Source organism: Lolium perenne, chromosome 1 (genome assembly GCF_019359855.2).
Source record: "Lolium perenne isolate Kyuss_39 chromosome 1, Kyuss_2.0, whole genome shotgun sequence".
Taxonomy (NCBI): Eukaryota; Viridiplantae; Streptophyta; class Magnoliopsida; order Poales; family Poaceae; genus Lolium; species Lolium perenne.
In genome coordinates, this window is record NC_067244.2 from 151,188,227 (window position 1) to 151,207,703 (window position 19,477).

Here is a 19,477-nt window from a genome sequence, read left to right on the forward strand (position 1 = left end):
TGAAAAGTGCATTTCTTAATGGTCCTTTGCATGAAGAGGTTTATGTTAAGCAACCCCCGGGGTTTGAGGATCTCAACTTTCCTAACCATGTCTACAAGCTTGATAAAGCACTTTATGGTCTCAAACAAGCTCCTAGAGCTTGGTACGAGCACCTTAAAGAATTGTTGGTAGACCGTGGGTTTGATGTTGGGCTAATCGATCCCACTCTTTTTACTAAGAGGGTCAATGGGGAGCTTTTCGTTTGCCAATTATATGTTGATGATATTATCTTTGGCTCTACTAACAAAGCTTTTAATGATGAATTCTCAAAGCTTATGACCGATAGGTTTGAGATGTCTATGATGGGAGAGATGAAGTTCTTTCTTGGTTTTGAGATCAAGCAATTGAGAGAAGGAACCTTCATCAATCAAGCAAAATATCTCCAAGACATGCTCAAGAGGTTCAAGATGACCGAGATGAAGGGTGTGGCCACTCCTATGGTTTCCAAATGTCATCTTGCTCTAGATCCCAATGGTAAAGAGGTGGATCAAAAGGTATATCGCTCCATGATTGGATCCTTGCTTTACCTTTGTGCATCTAGACCGGACATAGTGTTGAGTGTTGGTGTGTGTGCAAGGTATCAAGCTTCTCCTAAGGAGAGCCACATGATGGCTCTCAAAAGAATCTTTCGATACTTGGTTGATACCCCAAGATATGGTATTTGGTACCCCAAAGGCTCAAGTTTTATTCTCAATGGATATACCGATGCGGATTGGGCGGGTGACAAGGATGATAGAAAATCAACTTCCGGGGCTTGCCAATTCCTTGGTAGGTCCTTGGTATGTTGGTCGTCTAAGAAGCAAAATTGCATATCTCTCTCCACCGCCGAAGCCGAATATGTTGCCGCCGCAAGTGGATGCACTCAATTGTTATGGATGAGGCAAACTTTAAAGGAATACGGTGTCATTTGTGACAAAGTGCCTCTATTATGTGACAATGAAAGTGCCATCAAGATTGCCTATAATCCGGTGCAACATTCAAGAACGAAGCATATTGAGATCCGGAATCATTTCATAGGGATCATGTTGCCCGTGGTGATATTGAGCTTATCTATGTTCCTACCAAAGAACAACTTGTCGATATATTCACGAAGCCTCTTGATGAAGCAAGATTCACTTATTTGAGGAATGAGCTAAATATCATTGATTCAAGGAGTATAGCTTGACCATCTTGCAAACACACCTTTGTCTCAAAACTTTATTTGGTTTAGATGTGGGCATGGAAATAGGGGGAGTGCGGTTTAAATTATTGAGCTATCCCTCCCCCCATAATGCCAACATTAAAGATATCATTCTCGTTATATCATATGTTGATATGTGAGCTTCAATGATGAGTATTGGTTTGGACCCAAGATATATCTTCGCGGTGCCATACCATAACACTCATATATGGTGGCCTAGGCCACCGCACTCTTCTTTGGGAAGAGTTGGAGTTATTTGGATCTTCATTGGTTTTTATTGACATCTCCTTGTTTATGGGAAATCACTCACTTTTGGCCTTCATTTGCATTATTTGCAAAAATGAGTGATCATGTACCATCTCATAGTTTGGCGCATATGTCCTAAGCCTATCTCATCTAAGCCATATTCTCTTCCCTCTCCAAGTGCATCAACTCCCTGTCAAATTCCAGTTTTTGGCACGTTTTTCTGCTTCACCGGAAGTTCCGATCGTTTCGGCCGGTACTTCCGGCTGGATCCTGTTTGCCAGCTTCTGTCCGCTGTTCCTGACCTGTTGGTGGGATTTCTGTGGCACCGGAAGTTCCGGCTCCAACGAGCGGAACTTCCGCCCTTACGATTTCTCCACTTAACAGATCGGGAACGGGGTGGCAGTTCACACCCCCCACTTTTCCCCATCCAAGATCTACTTGCTCTCTCTCTCTCCCGTGTGGCGGCTGCATCTTCCTCCGGCCGGATCTCCCTTCTCCGGCGACCCCCGCCGGATTGGCTCCGTGGATTGGTATCCCCTCCCTCTTCTCCTCCATGGCTCCCCCCGGTTTGTGCCCTCTCCCTCTCTATGTGTGGGTAGACCTCACTAGATGAACTATAGGGCATACTCTAGGCAAAGCTATGGTAGAACATCTCTAGATGCCTTTCCTTGACTAGATCTTGCATAGGATGTTGTGGTAATGCGGTTAGACGAACCATTGCCACAGATCTGGTGAGAAACTGTGCTGTTTTTCGAACAGCCGGATGTTCCGGCTCCAAAGGCCGGAACTTCCGCCCCGGGCGGAACTTCCGCCGGTTCTCACCGGAACTTCCGGCCTGGCAAGTTTTTCTGCTATTACTCAATATCCTGTGCAGGCTCTGGTTCTTGGCTTCCTTGCTAGTGTGTACTCATCTATCATTCCTATCCTGCTGATTCCATCCCAGTTACTTCCAAGAAGAGGAACAAAGGTCCGGTGGACGAGATTGAGAAAGAACTTGAGCAAACTAGACCATCCAAGCTCACCACTCGTCAGCAAGCTGCTCAGAGGCATAATTCACCCGCTGTTCGAGGCAAGAATGTCCATGTATCCGTGAAGAACTTGCAGTATCTTGAGTATAAGGAGCTCCGTGACATGAACCCTTACCTCACCCCTTAGAACAATAGGGTTGGGGATAAGCGGTTCCACAACAAGACTCAAGAGGAGATTTTCTATGAGGTGTATGTGCCATTCAAGAAGGGGGTAGCCCCTCAACATGCTATTGACACCGGCAAGATGGCCGCTTCTAGGTACTTTGAAGAAGCCTATGCTATGTGTGGAGAGTTTGGGCTCTATCCCATTATGGAGCTCAATAAGGATTATGATATCGGGTTGATCCACCAATTCTATGCCACCATCCACTTTGATTCAGATGCAGCAAAAACTTTCCGGTGGATGTCTCATGAAAGGCTCCTTGAGTCTAACTTGGCAAAGTTTGGAAGTGCCCTTGGATACCCTCGCCTCCCGGGCGTAGATGCAAATGGTTGGAGGTGCCATGATAGCTCATTTTCTCAACCAAGGGAAGTCTTGGAGAACCTCTACATCAAAGGTTGGGGTGTCCCGGGCAAGAGTGCAGATCTTCTCCCTACTTGGGACATTATGCTTAGGGTCTACCGGGAAACCATTGGACCAAAGGGTGGCAACCTTGATGAGTTGCATTTATATGAAGTCGATCTTATGGCAAACTCCTTTGCTAAGAGGGGCACCGGTGAGAAGCTTGATGTGATGGACTACATCTACAATGATATGTGGTCATGTGTGATGGAGAAGAAGCTTCCCTCTTATGCCCCATACATTATGAAGCTCATTGAGGACACTTGGGTTGATACTTGTCAGACTTCCCTCCTTCACTCTATCCCTCTCAACGTTACATCCCATGAAGTGAAGGTTTTGAGGACCAAGCGCCACAACGCCCCCATAGAAGATGTTGCCCCCATGGATGAGAAGCCACCTAGCTGGGCTTTTAAGCTTGCTCGCCACATGAGACAATTTTTTTGCCTCACCTCTGCAGTCAACCACCGTCAGTATCAGCAGCATGCAGAAGCCAAGAAGTCTCGGGTTCGTCAGAAGAGCATCATGAGGGCTCTTAGTGTGGACGTGTCTCCTCCAGGATCCGAGGAGAACATCACTCCAGAGGCTGAGTGGGTCTCTCAGCACGGCATGCCTCTTCCTCCAGATGGCCTCGAGATCGAGTCTCCGCCTCACACTCCTCCCTACCCCGGTGCTCCATCGAACCTCCCTCCCGGCTGGGCTAACGCCGACCCTTGGGACGAGTAGTTTCTCCTATCCCTTTTTGGTGCCTTGGTGCCAAAGGGGGAGAGTGAGAACCTTACTAGGTTGCTCTCCGTTGGGTATTTGCATGGGGGAGTCACAAGCTCGTGTTGGCTTTGATTTTTATCGCTTGTGACTCTATTTATCCTTGTGGTGTCGAACTATGTTCCTAGTTTATTTGGCTTGTAAACTCTATCTATGTGTTTGGAACCTTATCTATGTGGATGGTAAACTCCGTATGTGATCTATGTGGATGGTAAACTCCGTATGTGAGTCTTCCATGGTTATCTATGTGTGCATGATATTTTTTATCCATATGCTTATCTCCTTGTTATATTGCTAACCCCTGGAAGACGGATGCAAGATTTAGGGGGAGCTTCGTTTGTACCAATGCTCATATCTAGGGGGAGCTCCTCTATATCTTCCACATTGTTGGTTTACATTATTCATTCCTTGCAAATACTTGTGTTGTCATCAAACACCAAAAAGGGGGAGATTGAAAGAACATTTCCCGCCCTTTTGGGTTTTGTGTGTTTGATGTCAACACTAGTTATATTTTTATGTGTGTTGATGTAGACAGGTACAGGTTTTCGAGAAATATACTTGATCGTGAAATGGTATGGCTGTTCTGAAGTTCTGAAGGTATTTTTATTTCTGGCGGAAGTTCCGGCCCCAGCAGGCGGAAGTTCCGCCCAGATGCTTCCCGCAGAAGCCCTTCAGTGCAGTTCTGTTCACAGGTTTTATTCTCTGGCCGGAAGTTCCGGTGATGCTGGCCGGAAGTTCCGGTCAAGCGGAACTTCCGCCCAACTTCCGGACAAGTTCCGAAAGTCAGCGATTTGTGGCTCAGTATGTCCAGTATGCTTTTTCTGGATTTTCGGAACTTAGCCGGAACTTGGCCGGAACTTCCGGTCACCGGAAGTTCCGCCCTAGTTCCGCCCCTATCTTTTCTGACAGGTTGCCTGACGAAGAATCTTCCTGGCGGAAGTTCCGGCTCTCCTGGCCGGTACTTCCGGTGCCAGCCGGAACTTCCGGCCCTCCTGGCCGGAACTTTCGGTGTTATGAGAAATGGTCCAAACGGTCAGATCTGAGAGCTCCAATCATATAAATAGCTCTCTTCTCCAAAGGGACAAGTTGCTCAATCATTGCACAAGAAATCTGCCAAGCTTCACCTCCATTAGAGCCACCTCAAGAACACAAGATTTGCAAGATCTCCTTCCTCCCCCAACCAAAGCTCTTGATCTTTGGAGATTCGAAGGAGAAGCCATCGATCTACATCCTCACCGAAGCGGTCTTCATTTCCCCCTCATTTGTTTGAGGGATCTCATGCTAGTGTTCCTATTTGGTTCCCTAGTTGATTTGTGTTGATGTGTTGTTGTTGATTGTTGTATTATTACAGATTTGGGAGCCTCCAATTCGGTTGTGGATGTGTGCCCCAAGAACCTTGTAAAGGCCCGGTTTCCGCCTCGAGGAAATCCCTTAGTGGAAGTGGGCTAGGCCTTCGTGGCATTGCTCACAGGAGATCTGAGTGAAGTCTTCGTGACTGTTGGTCTGGCTTTCGTAGCGACCACACTCCTCCGAACGTAGACGTACCTTCTTGCAAAGGAAGGGAACTACGGGAATCATCTCCGTGTCATCGCGTGCTCCACTCTCGGTTACCTCTATCCTATTCTATCTCCTATATATTGTGTAGCTATATCTTGCTTAGTGATAACCTTGTCATATAGGTAAATTCACTTAGTTGCATATCTAGAGAATTTACCTTTGTGTCAAGCCTAAACTGAAAAAGAACTAAAAATTGGTTAGCACCTATTCACCCCCCCTCTAGGTGCGGCATACGATCCTTTCAGAAGCCACGAACAAAGTAAAATAGACAAGGGAGAAGAATAGAGAAGGAAGAAGAGGAAAAGAATTCAATCAAAAAAGAAGAAGAAAAGAAGCCAGACTTGTGAATTTCAGCAAGTTCAAGGAATTCACGTTTATATTGGTGTAATCTCTAGTAATTAGTTCTAGTGCGCAGCATAATTGTCCATGCGATTACCATACATAATTGAGGTCGAGTATAAGATTTGATTGGTTCGATTGTTAGCTAGCTCGCGATTGTTCGCCTCTACTCGTGGATTTGCGCGATACCCATGTTCCTCCGACCGCTGGAGCACAGTTTATAGATGCGGTGCTAGCAGCCTTCGGCTCAGGTGATCGGCTCCTTCTTCCGTCTGCAAGGGAGCCGCCTGCCGACCAACGCATGCTTGTTGTTTGTTGACTCGACAAATACGGAGGGAGTCCTATGATAATCCATATTCACTTACTTTTTTCTTGAAAAATATCTCTAGTAGAGGAAAACATCATCAAGTCGTTGGGTCCGCGGACGGGGCTTGCCTGCGCCCACGGCAATGCGACCATCCGTGCGCCGCACTGTTTCACACCCATCGTACGGTTCCTTTTCCTTCCTTCACATTTATCCTTTTTTTTGGTAAAAATAATCGCCAAAATACCATAGAAATACATATCTAGTCCCTCCGAATGTGTGATGCTGACGTCGCTGGAGCTGATAACTCATAGCGGCCGACGTTGCTCGAGCTCATAACTCATGGCGGTCGCCGTCACCAGAGCTGATCGTTCGTGGAGGCCACTGTCGAGCTGATCCCTCGTGACCGCCTGCTGGTCAGGCCCATGCGAGCCTCTCTCATAATCATGCTACCATCTTCCATTAATTGTTGCTGGTCAAGGAGGACGTGCGGATGAGGTTCATCGCATTAGCTATGGAAAAGAAAGAGATGAGAATTGCAAAGCCCCGCCAATTGTTCTTGTTTGCTGCTGCTGCTCCATAGAAGTTCCTAAGAAAGAAGCCACGAACAAAGTAAAATAGACAAGGGAAAAGAATAGAAAAGGAAGAAGAGGAAAATAATTCAATCAAAAAAGAAGAGGAAAACAAGCCAGACTTGTGAATTTTAGCAAGTTCAAGGAATTCAACGTTTATATTGGTGTAATCTCTAGTAATTAGTCCTAGTGCGCGGCATGATTGTCCATGAGATTACCATACAGAATTGAGGTCGAGTATAAGATTTGATTGGTTCGATAGTTAGCTAGCTCGCGATTGTTCGCCTCTACTCGTGGATTAGCGTGATACCTATGTTCCTCCGGCCGCCGGAGCACAGTTTACAGACGCGCTGCTACCAGCCTTCGGCTCAGGTGATCGGCTCCTCCTTCCGTCTGCAAGGGAGCCGCGGGCCGGCCAGCCGACGCCTTCTTGTTGTTTGTTGACTCGATAAATACGGAGGGAGTCCTATGATAATCCGTATTCACTTACTTTTTTCTTGATATCTCTAGTAGAGGAAAACACGGTCAAGCCGTTGGATGTGAGCGGCGCACGGATGGGCGCATGACCGCGGGCGCAGGCAAGTATGCCGTGCCGTTTCACAACCATCGTACAGTTCCTTTTCCTTCCTTCACATTTATCCCTTTTTTGGTAAAAAATAATCGCAAAAATACCACAAAAATATATATCTAGTCCCTCCGAGTGTGGTGCTGATGTCATTGGAGCTGATAACTCATGGCGGCCGCCGTCACCGGAGCTGATTTCTCAAGGTGGCCGCCGTCACCGGAGCTGATCGCTCGTGGTGGCCGCTGTCGCCGGAGCTGATCACTCGTGGTGGCCGCTGTCGCCGGAGCTGATCACTCGTGGTCGCCTCCTTGTCTGGCCGGTAGCACCACCATGCGCCTCTCTCATCATCATGCTACCATCTTCCATGAATTTTTGCTGGTCAAGGAGGACGTGCGGATGAGGTTCATCGCGTTAGCTATGGAAAAGAAAGAGATGAGAATTGCGAAGCCCCACCAATTGTTCTTGTCTGCTGTTGTTGTTGTTGCTGCTCCATAGAAGTTCCTGAGGAGAAAGCCACGAACAAAGTAAAATAGACAAGGGAGAAGAATAGAGAAGGAAGAAGAGGAAAAGAATTCAATCAAAAAAGAAGAAGAAAAGAAGCCAGACTTGTGAATTTTAGCAAGTTCAAGGAATTCACGTTTATATTGGTGTAATCTCTAGTAATTAGTCCTAGTGCGCAGCATAATTGTCCATGCGATTACCATGCATAATTGAGGTCGAGTATAAGATCTGATTGGTTCGATTGTTAGCTAGCTCGCGATTGTTCGCCTCTACTCGTGGATTTGCGTGATACCCATGTTCCTCCGACCGCTGGAGCACGGTTTACAGATGCGGTGCTAGCAGCCTTCGGCTCAGGTGATCGGCTCCTTGTTCCGTCTGCAAGGGAGCCGCCGGCCGACCGACGCATGCTTGTTGTTTGTTGACTCGACAAATACGGAGGGAGTCCTATGATAATCCATATTCACTTACCTTTTTCTTGAAAGAAATATCTCTAGGAGAGGAAAACGCGGTCAAGTCGTTGGATGTGAGCGGCGCACGGATGGTAATCGCTTTGGACGGGGCTTGCTGCGCCCGCGGGGAAACGCCCATCCGTGCGCCATGCCGTTTCACAAGCATCGGATGGTTCCTTTTCCTCCCTTCACATTTATCCCTTTTGTTGGTAAAAACTAATCGCAAAAATACCACATAAATACATATCTAGTCCCTCTGAACATGTGATGCGGACGTCGCTGGAGCTGATAACTCATGGAGGCCGACGTCGCTCGAGCTGATAACTCATGGAGGCCGTCGTCACCGGAGCTGATCGCTCGTGGTGGCCGCCGTCACCGGAGGTGATCGCTCGTGGTGGCCGCTTTTGTCGGAGCTGATCACTCGTGGCCGCCTCCTGGTCTGCTCGGTAGCACCACCTTGCGCCTCTCTCATCATCATGCTACCATTTCCATCAATTGTTGCTGGTTAAGGAGGACGTGCGGATGAGGTTCATCACGTTAACTATGGAAAAGAAAGAGATGAGAATTGCGAAGCCCCACTAATTGTTCTTGTCTGCTGCAGCTGCTGCTCCATAGAAGTTCCTGAGGAGGAAGCCACGAACAAAGTTAAATAGACAAGGGAGAAGAATAGAGAAGGAAGAAGTGGAAAAGAATTCAATCAAAAAAAGAGGAAAAGAAGCCAGACTTGTGAATTTCAGCAAGTTCAAGAAATTCACGTTTATATTGGTGTAATCTCTAGTAATTAGTTCCAATGTGCCGCATGATTATCCATGCGATTACTCTACTCGTAGATTTGTGTGATACCCATGTTCCGTCTACCACCGGAGCACAGTTCACAGACGCGGTGCTAGCAGCCTTCGGCTCAGGTGATCGGCTCCTCCTTCCGTGTGCAAGGGAACCGCCGGCCGGCCGGCCGACGCCTGCTTGTTGTTTGTTAACTCGACAAATACGGAGGGAGTCCTATGATAATCCGTATTCACTTACCTTTTTCTTGAAAGAAATATCTCTAGTAGAGGAAAACGCGATCAAGTCGTTGGATGTGAGCGGCGCACGGATGGACGCATGACCACGGACGCAGGCTGCGCCCGCGGTAGTGCGTCCATGCGTACGCCGCACCGTTTCACCATCATACGGTTCCTTTTCCTTACTTCACATTTATCCCTTTTGTTGGTAAAATATAATCACAAAAATACCACAGAAATACATATATAGTCCCTCCGAACGTGTGATGCTGACGTCGCTGGAGCTGATAACTCATGGCGGCCGACGTCGCTCGAGCTGATAACTCATGGCGGCCGCCGTCACCGGAGCTGATCGCTCGTGGTGGTCGCCGTCACCAGAGCTGATCGCTCGTGGGGCCCGTTGTCATCGGAACTGATCACTCGTGGCCGCCTACTGGTCAGGCCGGTAGCACCCCCATGCGCCTCTCTCATCATCATGCTACCATCTTCCATCAATTGTTGCTGGTCAAGGAGGATGTGCGATGAGTTTCATCGTGTTAGCTATGGAAAAAAATGAGATGAGAATTGTGAAGCCCCGCTAATTGTTCTTGTCTGCTGCTGCTCCATAGTAGTTCGTGAGGAGGAAGGCACGAACAAAGTAAAATAGACAATGGAGAAGAATAGAGAAGGAAGAAGAGGAAAAGAATTCAATCTACATCTATCTACACACTACTTAAAAAGGAGGAATGTGTTCCCTATTCTGCCCACACACGCCACTACGACAAAGAGTTTAGTCGTCCTTCTTCCGCACCTGGGCCGCTTGCGCTCCCCTTGGTCAACTCCGTCGAAACCGCGCATCAAAATTGTAAATGGGGAAGGTCGGAACTGCTCACGCAATTCTCGCGTGTCGCTCAAAATATCCAGACCCAGGCGATCCATCTTTCCATGTGGGTGCAGAAGCTAGACCCGCACGAACGCATCCACTCCTCTAGATCATTGTACGCCCCATCCCCTCGTGGTCCCTCCCAACTCCGGCCTCCGTCTCCGGTCGCCGGAGCCGACCTACCCTCTCCTGTCTCCCACAGATCCGGAGCTACAACCCGCGCTGGGGCCGGCCCCGTTCACCGGCTGACCAGCGCGCTCGCCCGTGTCGCGGCCCTACTCACTGGCGCCCCCATCTCAGCCGTGGTCCCTGCTCGCCGGCGCGCTCCGCCCAGCACGTTCCTGTTCGCCGGCGAGATCAACCCAGCACGTCCCTGCTCGCCAGCGCGCTCCGCCCCAGCACGTCACTGCTCGTCGGCGCGCTCCGCCCCAGCATGTCCCTGTTCGCCGGTGAGCTCGTCCCAAATTCGTCCCTCGTTGGCCTACTCCTCTTAGACCAGTCGTGCCGTCGTGCCGTGGTCATGAGAGTCCCCTCATGTGGCGATTCAGCCGGGCCTCCTGTGCCGAACGCCGGCAGGCCGTTCCCCACTCGGATTCGGTATGGATTGAGGTCAAGATCTCGCCGCTGGTGGATGGCTCACCAATGGAATTGGATAACGGGGCTGGAGAGACGAGTGGCCAGGGGGGATTGGGATTCAGATGGAGCTACAGCCTTGGCCAGGGAGAAGCTCGGCTGCTCAGGGAAGGGGGTTCTTCGTGGAGACAGAGCTAGAGGTCAGGGAGGCATATCGTCCGCGCGCCTCGTGTTCAGTGGCGACCTCGAGCGTGCCCCGCCGGCTGGTGCTTCTCCGCCACACCCAACAGTTTCCCCTCTCCCCGCGTGTGCAGGGCAGCACTGACCACGATGATTCGGGCCTAACTGGTGTGCTATATCTTGTAATCCTGTTCGCCCAGGCTAGACTGCTTGAGTCTAGAGAATAATCCGTTCAGCTTGTCCAGCATCTAACGCTCTAACGGACGGCAAATTGAATATTTTTAAGTACCAACATTTTTCTGTAAACTGACATGTGTGAGTTTCTTTCCTAAGCTTATCTCGATTACCAGAATTTACTTTTAAGCTCAGTAGCAAGTTTCCGGTTGCTATTGATGACTTGGTCAAGCTTTTCTTCTGGTTCATATTAGATGCTTCTTGTCAGCCTGTCGGTGTTCATATCTCAGGACAAGTTCCAGAAGATGATGGATTATACTTTGATTGACTGTAGCAATTCATCTACACATATGTTCGAAAAAGCTACGTGAATTACCCATACTTTAAGATGTGTTCGGTTACAGAACCAGGGTGACGGAATGGAATGGTTCCATTCCAACGTCATGGGATGGTTCCAACCCCGTCTTCGGTTCAGAAAAAGTCGCGATGGCTGCTGGGCCGGAGTGCATCATGCCCAGTCAGCAGGCTCCGCTGCGGCTCATGAGGATCAAGGTACACATTCATCTATTATTGCTAGCAGTATGCTAATAGTAGCCTGGTCCTTAATTTCTCATCACGTGCAGATTTTTTCCATTTTCCTGAACTTTTCACTGTATGCTTTATGTTTCAGACTGATTTAGTGCTGTAAAGGAGAAATTGATTGGTTATATCTGTAATTGTGTGTGTGAAGCAGGGAAGGTACATATGAGAATGGGGTGGAGAGGCACGTGGCTAAGCAAAAGGCACCTACGAATTGGGTCGTGTGCACTTTGTCTGATATTTTGGAGCTTATTCTTTTCCATAAGTATGTTATTATTGTATTGGGCGATGCTGACAATGTAGAAGGTACACTATAACATACTCCATTCATACCGCTGTAGTTGGTTGCCAATTTTATGTGGCTAATTCTAACAAATCAGCGTATAAAAATATATTTTCCCCAAATTTGTTTCATATCAATCCTTGATCATCTAAAGACAAATAAGCAATTATTGACACTTTTGTAGGCATGCCGTTTGCTAATTCTCCCTGCAAGCATGCAAAGCTTGGTTCGCTTCCAAATCAACAAGGAGCATATGAAGAAGTTTCTACATACTACAGAGATAGGTCATATCCTACCAGAATATCAAAGTCCGCCTACCGCCTCTGGTTTATGTTGCACTTTCATCTCCTTCCCCCCAATTTATGTGTGGCCATCTGGTTATGTATTCTGATGAATGAGCACTATGTGTCTATGTTTTTTTTTTTTTTGTCTTTACGGGTTGTAGAAGAAATTCATTGCTACTGATTTCTGCCTCGTGTTTTACAGGTAATAAGCGATACGGTCTGGTTGGCCAACATTGCGCCAAACATTTCTAGGAAAACGTTGCAAGATGTTCAGTTCAAAGGTGAAACCCTCCTTATACAATTGAAGAATGTAGATCTATCATGCATAAAAGCCAAACCATTTTATCTTGATGTTATGATCTATATGAAATAGAAATAGTAACTGAGTACTTCTCAAATTATAAACCTCAAGAGGAGATTCTTTTCACTACAATTCAAATGGATCTGGTTCAGGTTAGTACCTGGATTATTATTCCACTGAATTTTTTACACTGGGATTATAAAAACACGAGCTGGGACTAGATAGCTTCTTTTTTTCGCTTTGAACAACTTGCATCTTAACACTATCATGTTATGGTTTGAACAACCTACAGTGGGTGCGATTCATCTGATCTGTGTTCCAGAGAAAGGTTGGGTGGTGCGGCTGATTCAGGTATGCTCTATTCAGAGAGGGATGCTACTTAATAGCTTTGGGAGCAAATGTTGCATCCTGGTTATGAAATGATATCTTTATCAGTCATCAAAGTACAACAACTAAAAAACAAATTGTAAAAATACTATTCATAGAAGGCTTTGCTTATCCAATTGTAAATGATACTTACAGTTGATGTATGAATTCCAAAAATGCGAGTGGTCCTGTGAACATCCTTCAAAGCAGAAATTGATTCAATTTGGCCAAATTCATTCATGAGATGATCTGTACAAAGTATACCACAGTTCAGGCACTAATGTGATTATTAATACAGTTACAAGATAGTTCGTGGTGCTATCAGAATCTGAATAATGAAATTTTGAAACCCGATGGCGTTACACTGCATACAAACCTGTAATGGTTGCCACAAAAAGGAATTGCCTATTAGTTGACCTACATCGTCTATGGTTTACAGTATATAATAACTGTCTCAAAGAGCAAATCGAATAATATGTGCTATTGGCAATATAACTTATTACACTGGTCTCTCTCATATGTTAGGTTGTGTTGTTTTAACGGAGCAGCAAAAAATCAAGTTGATAATGTGTTGATATATGTTACTACTGGAATACCATCTCTCATGTATTAGCTTATTGGTGATTCCTAGATGACAGTGTAAATATGTACAAAGATGCAACCTTGACAATATTGCATAAGAGATTCAGTTGGAACTCCGCAAAAGAAGGATTTAGGTGGGATTTATGAGCACTAATGTTAGTATTGTATAAAATTGAAGTGGTATGCATCAAATTTATTGAATGTGGCAGAAAATTAATTTGCAAGGTTTTCATCATATTTCTCTTCTTTGCATATTTGGATGTGGAAAGAACAAAGCATGATTGTTCTGCTTATTCAGGCCTTGACATTCTGGATATTTTGGGACATTTGAGTCGGGAGAATATGCTTCAAGAGGATGCAGGAGTTTTTTCTCGAATGATATGAATAAGTTACACGAGCTTCAGGCAAGTAGTGATGATTTTCTGTAAACTTTTTGTTGTTTTCTTGTGCTGACTAGGTTTTAATTTGTTTCAACTACAACATGCTCGTAGTAGTATTCAGCTTCTTGGAACAAGCAAATTTTATTCTAGACTAAACAGGAATAATAAATAGAAAATCGGATACTGTTATGTTATTATGTATAGTGGACAAATTTTGTTACTTGGATCCGATCATGTGGTCATTTAATATAAATAATTACTCATTGGTTATTAGTTTTCATGTACAGTCAGATTTTTACGAGATATCACACGGTATTATACTTTTCACATTATTACAGTGGCACCATCGATAGTACACATGACAATCTCTAATACTATGAAGAGGGAGATTCATCATCTGTCCTGCGCTGCGACCCATGATCTGCACCTGTAAGAAAAACCGTTGCCAAAAAAGATCATGGCGAAAGAACCAGTTTGCATGTGTGTTCATGCTAATGTGTTTCAATTCGAGCATGACAAAGTAGTCAGCACGGGACATCATTGAGGTGTGGAAGGGTTAGGTGGAAGAGGACAGCCTCGCCACCATACGAAGGCCGTCAGCGAGGCCATGGCTATGATGCTGCACCTGCAGAGGGAGAAGGCCCATGTCCAGATGGACCTTTGCCAGTTCTTTTGCCTTGCCGACAGGAAGCTCGTCATTCTTGCCGCCAAGCTTGAGATTATGGTTCCCACTGCAGCGTCAAGGACAGGTTGCATCATTTATTATCTTCCTCATTTTTCAATGCTTCAATTTGTTTCCTTCCCTTAATTGACCTGCTGACTAGCAAATCGTGCTCTCGACCGTATGTGTTTGTTTCAGCGAAGAAATCAACATGATATTCGACGCCGAAGAGAAGGGTTTGAGATTCACCACATCTTCTCTCTGTCCGTCTACATACCTCATATGCTCAGAGTGTTCTTTGCTCATAGAAGGTTATATCATAATTTTTAAGAGGAGAAGCGTATCATTGTAACAATAGTAATTCATGTTCTCTGCTAGATTGAACTATCAAAGTGATGAACTGTGAAAGCTATTCTGTTTTTACTTGCATACAGAGGAGGCTTTTTTTCACTTATGGGTTTCTAAAATACTACTATTTCCAGGACCTTTTTGATGCCTACGGAAAACCTTATGTTATCAAAACTTATGTTGCATACGGGTATAGGTATTTGCTAATAGTATGAAGTAAAGGAGGGATTCCGTATTCATGTTCAACGACACACTCGTTTAGTAGTACTATTTTCATTACTTACTCATTCAATTGTGTGCACATAACGAGCAGGAGCACTATGTTTTTCCCTTTTGTGAAAAAAGTAGCATTTATGTTTTGAAAATACCTCATTTTAAAAAATGGCATGACGTTTTAGACAAACAACAGGTGTTAAACACTTGGGTATTTCTTTGTATTTTCTATTATTAGTATAATTTAAACTTGACAAAAGGAGAGTTGTAAGCAGCAATAAATACTGTAACTTACCGAAAGTATTTATTGAATGGGGCAGAGAATTAATTTGCAAGGTTTTACTTGATGATATTTCTCTTTGTTGCAAGTATTTGGGATATGTGGAAAGAACAAAGGCGTGATTGTTCTGCTTATTCACGTCTTGACTTTCTGGATATTTTGAGATATTTGAGTCGGGAGAATATGCTTCAAGAGGATATGCCACAGGTCCTCAAACCAATGCAATAACTAAAACCAACCATTAACTCAAGAATACATCCATGGAATTGAAAAAATTAATCATGATGAAGCAGATAAGAAATCATGTGGCGGTGAGGATATCCTTATTGGCTTCCTACAACGATCGAACGATAACGGAGGGGGAAATCAACAACTCGATTGAAAACACGGAAGATTGAACAATGAGGTGGAAGCATCGTGATACCTACTTGCTCGCCTTCGCTGGTGGATTGACGAAAGAGAAACATGACATGGTCGACGACACGGATAGGGCACCGCAAGGAGGAGGCTTGCTGGTGGCAGATGCTCCTGTCTTGGTGATAACATGTTGAATTGACATTCTCATGTGATATACAAAACATGGATAATATTAACTTTTCAAGGGTAAGAAATAGTCTTAAGCCATATGTTGGTGATGTTGATGCTACAACAGTTCCATGAGGTCTCGAATGCGCTATCGGCAGTAAAGTACATGATCAGTAAAGTACATGATCGTATATGATGGGGATATGCCCTAGGAGGCCCATGACAGCTCCAGTCGGCGGGCGACAGGGCCATGCGCCCTAGCGACTGAAGCCAAGAGCCACTGGACCATGCAGGTCCATGAAGGAAGCGTAGTGGCCCAAGCGGCCTTATACCTGTAAACCCTAGGTGGCTGCCTATATAAAGCCACCAGGGGCATCTCATCAGACAGATTATCTCCCATTAGAACTCAGATTAGATAGAATCTCCCCCTCCGCCTCCGGCGGCTACCACAAAGCAAGTCGCCTAACGCTGGCGATAGAATGATCATAGTGATTTATAGCAGGACGTAGCGATCCTCCACCGAGTGGACGTGAACCTGGGTACACGTGTGCCAACTCGTTTCCGGAATCTCTAACACCGCCTTGCTCTACATCTCTCATGTGCTACCCCGTAGCATCTGCCGTGGTCAAAACCTCGACAGTGGCGCCCACCGTGGGCATGCGACGCTTGGAGTGGTGATCCGGGCGAGACCATCCTCATCTCTGATGGCGGCCGGATCGCATCTGGCCTATCCATTCTCTTCAGCTGATTCCGTCGTCAGCGACCTCACGGCGGCGTGGCTGATCTTTCTAGCAAGGAAAAGAAAATTCAGCTGCGTAGATTGCGTGCATACAAGACATTGACCAGATCACTAATAAACTGGCCCTTCGTGATTTGCGTAGACAGCGGTGACGAAGGATTTGTCATCCATCTACTTGCTCCCCTTCAGTAATTATTCTGTCAAACAATTGCTTTATTCAGACTAATATCTTGCATGATGTTGTCTACACGCATGTATCGCTGAAGATTTAGGTAATGGAGACAGGGCGACCCGGCAACTCATCATTTGCATCTGTCTCAGTCGCCCATGGCCCTTGCAAATTCAACTCGGCACCTCCACTGAAATTAGTCGAGCGAACTCATCAGCCTATTCCTGCAAGGAAGCAACGATCAGTCGTTCCTGACGATATACTTATTAGGTGATGTTTATTCAGTTATTTTTCATGTCATGGTATATTTATATGAAGACATCTATTCTTTCGACTCGTATATCTTCGTGTACACATGGCAGCTGGTTTACGACCATCGTGGTGCACTTGTGCATCGTCGACTCGCCGCGCCGTCGCTGACTCCCCACGCTCGGGTACTCGTCCGCCGTATACTCGCCTAAACGCAGACTCGCCGAGCGCGGACTCGCCATCACCCAGCGTGGACTCGCCACTGCGGACTCGTCATGCTCGGGGACTTGGCGCTACAGATAGCGATACCCGTCGGTCGCCCGACCTCGCCACTCGCCATGCTCGGGAACTCGGCACGCTACAGACAGCGCTACTCGCCGGTCGCGACTTCGCCACTCGCCACGCTCGGGGACTTGGCGCGCTGCATACGGCGCTACTCGCCGGTCGCCCGACTTCGCCACTCGCCATGCTCGGGGACTTGGCGCGCTGCATACGGCGCTACTCGCCGGTCGCCCGACCTCGCCGCTCGCCACGCTCGGGGACTCGGCGTGCTCCAGACAACGCCAGTCGCTGGTCGCTCGGGCTCACCACTCGCCACAACGCGACTCAGCCCGCCGTGTCGACCTTGTCCACCGCGTCGACGCCATTCGTCATGCCACCGGCTAAACGCCGCGCAACCCCATCCACAACGTCGACCACGTGTCTGCTGCGTCGACTGCGCCACAACGCGCCTCAGTCCGCCGCGTTGAGCATGACTCCGCCGCGCCGACTTCGCCCGGAGCGACCGCTTCCACAACGTCGATCCCGTGTCCGCTATGCCGACCGCGCCACAGCGCGCCCCAGTCCGCCGCGTCGACCTCGCCAACTCCGAGTCGCCAGAGTCGCCAAAGAGAGCTCTGCGCCATGCTGCGCACCTCACCACTGGGTGTCCTCTTCCTTCGGGATGAAATTTCAATTGCCGTCATGAACCTTTGGCAGAGAAGCCCAAACTGGATAAGTAGTGCGAGCTCCGGCTCGACCACTGCGACGCTAGGGGAAGGACCTCCATTGGAGTCGCACGCTCGACTGGCCCCACGGGCCAAGATGACCGGCTCGGCTCTGCCTCCGGGCACCCATGTCCCTCTCTACCTTGGACAGAGCGACCTGAAAAGCTAAGTACTGCGCTAGCGAGGTCGCCACAGCGGCCCAACGCGTCCAGGAAAAACGCCGAGTACGGAGCCCTCCTTGGGGTCGCTAAGCGACTGGCCTCCCGGGCCACGAGATGCGACTCGCTTCCGCAGCGATTGAAGATAAGCCCTCACCATCCCTGGATAGAGAGCTCGCACGGCTAAATAACATGCCCGGGGACTCGCAACACGAACCACGACGCATTCGCGAAAAACGCCAGCCGAGCCCGTCCACGCTGGAGTCGCATGCGACTGGCCCAATGGGCCACGGTGTGTGGTACGGCTTGAAATACAGCGCATCCCCTTGTCATCATCATCCACGGTTGAAGCGACCCGAATAGCTAAGTACTATGCTCGGGGACTCGCCACACGCGACCCGCGACATCTAGGAAAAACGCCGAGTACGGAGCCGCCCTGGAGTCGCCAGCGACTGGCCTTGCGTGTCAAGATGATCGACCTGCCACAATCATCAGGCAAATAAATCGCCCTCCTCTACCTTAGGCAGGTGACTTGAACGGCTAAGTACTTCGACCAGGGACCCCCAAAACGGACCCGCGGCTCGCCAAGGAAAACACGCCAAATCAAGAACCCCTTTGGAGTCGTCACGCGACTGGCCCCACGGGCCACGACGAGAGGCTACAGCGTCAAATAAACGCCACCCATGAGGCTCCTACTCGCGCTATATGACTACGTACTACGACTGGGGACGCCCGGCTCGGCAAGAAAAACAGTCAAGCGGTAGCCTTCATCGGGATCGCCTAAGCAACTGGGAAACACAGCGACATGCATAAAATTACTTAGTCGCCACAGCCACATTGCTCATTGCATTTCTTACAAATTCAAGGCCCTAACTGGCCCATACAAAACAATTGTTTTATTTTCCTGCCGCAGGAACAGCACCACCAGTGGCGACCTACTCGCCATCCTTGCCATCAACATCGACTGCACCTTCGCCACGCTCGGGGATTGGTCGGACGCCGGTCTCCGGGATTCATCCTCGCCACGCTCGAGGACTCGCCAATCGCCAGCCTTCGCGGCTCGCCACTCGCCAGCCTTCAGTGCTCGCCATTCGCCGCGCTCGAAGACTCGCTAGTCTCCCTGACTCGCCAACCTCCGCGGGTCGCCACTCGCCATGCTCGGGGACGCGCTAGTCTCCTGGACTCGCCAGTCTCCCGGACCTGCCCTCACCATGCTCGGGGACTCGCCGGTCTCCAGGATTCGTCCTTGCCATGCTCAGTGACTTGCTACTCGCTAGTCTCCGAGACTTGCTGCTTCCCTAACTTCGGTCGGTCGACCTCCACGTTCGCCGATTCAATGGCATTTTGTTTAAAGGAAAGCATAAGAATAATGATCAGAATATGCAGTTATAGAGCCTCAAGTCGCCTCTACAAGACGACTCAAGCCTCGGGGACTACTACTGGGCATATTCTGGCGAAGCCAATTTCTTCATCGGCTTTA

At 47.9% G+C, this 19,477-nt stretch overlaps 1 long non-coding RNA gene across 11 annotated transcripts; it reads left to right on the forward strand.

Annotated features, from left to right (window-relative positions):
* The first annotated feature begins 9,872 nt into the window (after nucleotides 1–9,872).
* LOC127307552 (uncharacterized) lies at nucleotides 9,873–14,753 on the forward strand. Of its 11 annotated transcripts, none has more exons than XR_007855677.2 (8): nucleotides 9,873–11,446; nucleotides 11,628–11,779; nucleotides 11,941–12,321; nucleotides 12,414–12,493; nucleotides 12,634–12,692; nucleotides 13,588–13,693; nucleotides 14,008–14,418; nucleotides 14,529–14,753. It is a non-coding gene; the product is annotated as an uncharacterized lncRNA (long non-coding RNA). The 11 variants fall into 11 exon arrangements; XR_011743427.1 differs by having other exon boundaries at nucleotides 11,941–12,040; nucleotides 12,243–12,321; nucleotides 12,414–12,692; XR_011743426.1 differs by lacking the exon at nucleotides 12,414–12,493 and having other exon boundaries at nucleotides 11,941–12,040; nucleotides 12,243–12,321.
* Nucleotides 14,754–19,477: the final 4,724 nt, after the last annotated feature.